Source organism: Suncus etruscus, chromosome 2 (genome assembly GCF_024139225.1).
Source record: "Suncus etruscus isolate mSunEtr1 chromosome 2, mSunEtr1.pri.cur, whole genome shotgun sequence".
In the NCBI taxonomy this organism is placed as follows: domain Eukaryota; kingdom Metazoa; phylum Chordata; class Mammalia; order Eulipotyphla; family Soricidae; genus Suncus; species Suncus etruscus.
The window spans coordinates 134,428,911-134,435,036 of record NC_064849.1 but is presented as its reverse complement, the minus strand read 5'-3'; the positions used below and the strand labels follow the sequence as shown (position 1 = coordinate 134,435,036).

At 37.0% G+C, this 6,126-nt stretch overlaps 1 non-coding gene across 1 annotated transcript; it reads left to right on the top strand.

Moving 5' to 3' along the window:
* The first annotated feature begins 3,318 nt into the window (after nucleotides 1-3,318).
* On the top strand, nucleotides 3,319-3,425 carry LOC126003210 (U6 spliceosomal RNA). The gene has a single exon (XR_007493744.1). It is a non-coding gene; the product is annotated as a U6 spliceosomal RNA (small nuclear RNA).
* Nucleotides 3,426-6,126: the final 2,701 nt, after the last annotated feature.

The window sequence follows — 6,126 nt, the reverse complement described above, 5'->3', positions numbered from 1 at the left end:
AGTGTTTGCTCTCCTAAGCGTCTTCTCTCCAGCCTCTAGCTAAATTGCTCCAGACTAAGCTTGATCATTTCTCTATACACATAGAACTCTAATTAATATAAACCTAATGGCAAAGAGAACCCATGCTTTGCAGAGAGGAAGAGAAAAGCCTGGTCAATAGATATGTGGGCATCATTTGAATTATGGCAAAAGAAACACATAAACAAGATTTAAGCATTCAGATTACATTAAGCAAAAAAGAAAAAAAAAAGTAAACCCGAAAACCCCCTTATGCTTGAATTACTGTGAGATTTCAACCTTTATTCTTCTCCGCCTTAAGAAGCGTTTTATATAAAGCCACCAGAGGGTTGGTCAGGAAAATAGTAATTATGTTTAAACATTCTACACTTCACTAACATAAAATATTTGTACAGGTGCTTAAACATGAAGTTAAGTGCCAGAGGCGATTTTCATTGTTTAATGTATTAAGTAAATAAAAATGTATCTAAGACGTGGACACACAATTAGTTTTGAGTTATTTATCCTGGAGTTTGTATGGTTTAGAAAAACTCCATCTTCTTGGCTGCTGCTGTCCTAATGCATTTAACTTCAGCCATCAGCTATGATTAAACACCTGCTGTTGTGGGGAAACAAAGCTCACTAATCCAATATGTATTTCTGACATCTTAAATATCACCCAGTCCCCTGACATCAGGCACAGCTTTTCAGCGGGATGGAATTCCAGAGCATATTTTTCTAATTTATGGATGGACAATAAATCAAAATTAAGCCTTGGGCAATGAAATATACATCAGTGTAGAATGAACTGACTGCAAACGAGGACCCTGCACAACTGAGGGAAAAGCTGTGTTAATGGAATCCTAAGCTGCAAACACTGAAGTGAAAATTAAGGAAGTTTATTTCACATTGTGTCTCTATAAAAACAAAAGGCAGAGGCGGGAAATGAAGAGTTTTCCCTCTTTCCCACGCAACACACCCAAGGAGCACATTTTGATGTACAAAGCCTGCAGTTATTTCTGAAATGCTTGCAAGAGGGTTATTAAAAAAACTCAATCACCACTGTCCCTTTGGTTATTTTCAAGATTTAAGAAGGTCTTGAAGTGCCAAATGTGGTTCCAATTGGGCTCTTCTGAAAAAGTGAATAAAGGCCATTGCTGATGGTCTTTAGTTTATCCTAGGAAGGTCAATCTCCCCTTCCATCCCTGAACCTCCACTACCAAACCGACCAGGATGGGCTGGGAGCTGTCCAGTGCTGAAAATCTGACTTCCACTTGACACATAGAAGCAGAGTAAACCTTAGAGCTTTTTTCTGACCAGAACCCCCCAGCACCTCGTTTTAGATAGCCATTTGACTTTCCCCTTGCTGCTCTGGCCACTCTAGACCAAGGCTGTGTTAGATCGACCCACATAGTTTGTCCTTTTCATCCTTTCCACTACCGAGTAGCATTTATTTTTGACAGAGTTGGCCAGGATCTCCATCATCTTTATCAGGGATAATGTTTAAGGGCATTCTTAACTAATTTTATTTCTTGAATTCTCATAGCACCTCTCTTAATGGGGTACATGGCCAATATTATTTAAGTGCTGGAGACAAGTGCACAGAGCTACAATAAAACCGAGCACATTGTGGTGACACAGGGAAAGGAACCCCACTGTCTGGCATCCAGTTCTGAATCCCCTTAGAGGGAAACCCTCCCTGCCTCCAACTGACAAACATTTCTTCAAATTATTGTTCCTCAGACACTTGTATTCATGAAACTACTTTTTCATTTAAATCCATATGTTACTAGCTTACTGAAGTGTATACGACTGATTTCTATAAGCTTACATGTTACTGGTAATGCTTTTCATGATTGAAATTAATATTAAAAGTAGAGCATGTAATTTAGGATTTTGTTTGTTTGTATCTCAAAAACACACACAAACATATTTACCATCCCTGACTCTATACATAAAAATATTAAATGGAGTCATAGTTGGCTTAACATTTATGTCCAATGGTGTCCACTGTTGCTGAGATTGAGATACTTAGATGTTCTAAGGCTTGAATGAAGTATATGGGCCCCTCCACCATGCTATTGCCCTTTTCTTTTATATTGACTACTTTTTCTTGATCAAATCCTCAATATAATTGCTTCTAGAAAATATGCATCAGACTGTCAGGAAATCTATTGTTAAAAAGATTACTTAGTATAAAGCAACTTATCAGTTTCTGAGGAATATCTTTTTTATGAAGTTGCTTCAGAAGACCTCTTTTTAATTTTATGATTACAATATTACATAGTAGTATTATGTACTACAGAGATTTCATATATTTGTTGTCCTATTCTAGACCTGGTAGGCTAATTACTTCACAAGTCCCTACCAGCAGCCTGTGGTGCTGGTACTGCTGCCACCTTTGTTACAGCTCTGGACAGGAGCCTGGAGAAATGAGTCTCTCACCAAAGGTCACACAGTGATAAAGGAAGCTAAAAGCAAATTGCAGCAGAGTCTGTCCTCAGAGCCTCTCTTCCAAGTGTGGCATTATTCTGCCAACATTGTTCTGATATAAAGGAAAGTTTGCTCTTATATGCTTTAACTTTTCAACCCTGCAGACATAACATTTCTCATTTTGATGATATGTTACCAATAAACCTTGGAGGGAATAACTGAAAGTTGTTCATAGTCATTGTCACATAATTAATTACAAATTTGAGTCATAGTATACAATATTGCATCCTCTAGGTTCTGATAATTTTTACTATCATTTTTACCTTTGAGGAATTTTGTTTAAGATTTTTGGCTACTGGGCCAGAATGATAGCACAATGGGTAGGGCATTTGCCCTGTACACGGCAGACCCAGGTTTGATCCCTGGCATCTCATAGGATCAACTGAGCCTGCCTAAGCATCGCTGGATGTGACCAAAAAACCATAAATAAATAAATAAATAAATAAATAAATAAGTAAATACATTTTTGGCTACATACCAGTATGTTTAAAATTTTTAACTATATTAATAAATATAGGCAAAATCTTATGATGCTGACAAGGGAGCATTTCAACTGTATGATGGAACAATATAAAAACAAATTATTTTACTCATGCTCATGCATAAAGCATATGTTTTGACTTATTGTTTTCTAACTTCTCACTAAAAGCTTGTAGATCAGAATTATCACAGATATTTTGAAATATATAGTATTTTTAAAAATTCATACTATAGAATATCAATAACACATTATTGTAGTAAATTTTTATTTAAAAAGATAAAGCAAATAGAATATTTTAACACTAATCTTTCTTTTAAAATCCTATGTTGTTAAAAATTTATAAATTTGTGCTCACTTTGGCAGCACATAAACTAAAATTGGAATGATACAGAGAAGATTAGCATGGCCCCTGCGCAAGGGTGACATGCAAATTCGTGAAGCATTCCATATTAAAAAAAATGTATAGGGCCCGGAAAGATAGCACAGCGACGTTTGCCATGCAATCAGCTAATCCAGAACCTAAGGTGGTTGGTTCGAATCCCGGTGTCCCATATGGTCCCCCGTGCCTGCCAGGAGCTATTTCTGAGCAGACATCCAGGAGTAACCTCTGAGCTGGTGGACCACCAGGTGTGGCCCAAAAACAAAACAAAAAAATTATAAATTTAAGTAATTTTAATTGACACTCTAGTCTAAACCAGTGACATTCTAGATTCTAAAGAGTTAATGCATAAAAGATATTTGATTTTCATTGAGTTTATCTTCTAGATGTAAAAGAGACAGGTTCTTATATCTTCAAAAAATAATCTATTATAAGTTGAAAAGACAAAAAATAAAGAGTTGCTTTTGACTTAAATAATAGTCTTTTTTATAATTCACATATCTCTAGATATAATTTTTTCTAATTAGTTTCTTAGGTAAGATTTATAAAAATTTATGCTTATGCTATATTCTTTTTGTTATTGTTGCTGAAGTGAAATTCACATGATATAAAATTTGCCATTTTAAAGAGAAATTAATGAGAAAGTTGGTTAATCACTTGCAAAAAAAGGAAACTAGAATCCTATATCACTTCATACAAAAAATTAATTCAAAATGGGTTAAAAAGAAGCAAAACAAAAAATTTTAGAGACCTCAACATCATATCATCTGTATCTATTTGATACATTGAGGAAACCATATACAAAACTCTCCACAATATCAGAGTAGGGGATTCTTCAGTAACACAACCCCACTGGCAAAGAAAGAAAAAGAAAAAGAAATGAATGGGACTTTGTCAAACTTAAAAATTGCTTCACAGTAAAAGATATGTAGCCTAAAATAAACAAACACCATTCTGAATGGGAGAAAATATTCACACATCAGAGGGTTAATATCCAAGATATGTAAAGTATTCACAAAGTTTAAAAACCATAAAAACAAACAAACAGCAATATAAAAATAGGAAGAGGAACTGAACAGACATTTCTCAAAGAATAAAGATGGCCAACAGACATATGATAAAGTATTCATAATCATTTATTATCAGAGAAAGTAAAAGCAACAATAAGTGATCACCACCACTAGCTCCTTCTCTTTTTCCTCCTCCTCCTTCCAACGCCCCATCTCTTCCTTTTTCCTCCCTCCCCCCCCTCCTTTCTCCTCCCTCCTTCCCTCCTTCCCTCCTTCCCTCCCTCCTTCTCTCCCTCCTTCCCTTCCTCCTTCCCTCCCTCCTTCCTTCCCTCCCTCCTTCCCTCCTTCCCGCCCTCCTTCCTTCCCTCCTTCACTCCCTCCATCCCTCCCTCCCTCCTTCCTCCCTCCCTCCCTCCCTCCCTCCTTCCTTCCTCCCTCCCTCCCTCCCTCCCTCCTTCCTTCCCTCCTTCCCTCCTTCCCTCCTTCCTTTTCCTTCCTTTTCCTTCCTTTTCCTTCCTTTTCCTTCCTTTTCCTTCCTTTTCCTTCCTTCCTTCCTTCCTTCCTTCCTTCCTTCCTTCCTTCCTTCCTTCCTTCCTTCCTTCCTTCCTTCCTTCCTTCCTTCCTTCCTTCCTTCCTTCCTTCCTTCCTTCCTTCCTTCCTTCCTTCCTTCCTTCCTTTCCTCCCTCCCTCCCTTCTCTTCCTTCTCCTCTTTGTCCTCATTATCCCCCTCTTCTTTCTCCTCCCATCATATGTGGTGCTAGAGATTAAACCTGAGTTGGTCACATGCAAGGCAAGCACCCTACTCACTGTACTGTCACTCAGCCTTGGTATAAAAACTTTAAAAAAAATTGGGGGGAAGCACACCCGGTGATGCTTAGGGGTTACTTCTGGCTATGTACTCAGAAATCGCTCCTGACTTGGGGGACCATATGGGATGCCAGAATTGAATTGAATTGTCCTGCGTCAGCCATGTGCAAGGCAAACACTATTGCTGTGCTATTGTTCCGGCCCCAACTTTAAAAATTTTTTAATTAAAAATATAAAATAAAATATAAAAATAATATCTTTATTTAAACACTATGATTACAAACATGTTTGTAGTTGAGTTTCAGTCATAAAAAGAACACCTTCACCAGTGCAACATTGCAACATTCCCACCACCAATGCCCCCATATCCCTCCTCCTCCTGCCTGTATTTGAGCAGGCATTCTACTTCTCTCACTAATTAACATTGTCATGATAGTAGTTAGTGTAGTTATTTCTCTAATTGCATTCACCACTCTTTGTGATGAGCTTCATATCATGATTCAGTTCCTCCAGTCCTCATCTCTATTGTCTCTGGGCATTATTACAATAATGTCTTTTATTTTTCTTAAAATTCATAGATGAGATAGACTATGTGTCTATCTCTCTCCCTCTTACTTATTTCAGTCAGAATAATAGATTCCATGTACATACATGTATAGGAAAATTTATGACATAATCTCTCCTGACAGCTGCATAATATTCCATTGTGTATATGTACCACAATTTATTTAGCCATTCATCTGTTGAGGGCTTCTTGGTGGTTTCCTGAGTCTGGCTATTGTAAATAGTGCTGCAATGAATATAGGTGTGCAGAAAACATAATTTAAAACTTTTTAATTATCTGGTGATTTCCCTTCTAAGAATCTAGCCTACAAACAAACAAGGAAACATCTATTCTTTTTCTTTTTTTTTTTCTTTTCTTTCTTTCTTTCTTTTTTTTTTTTTTTTTTTTTTTGGTT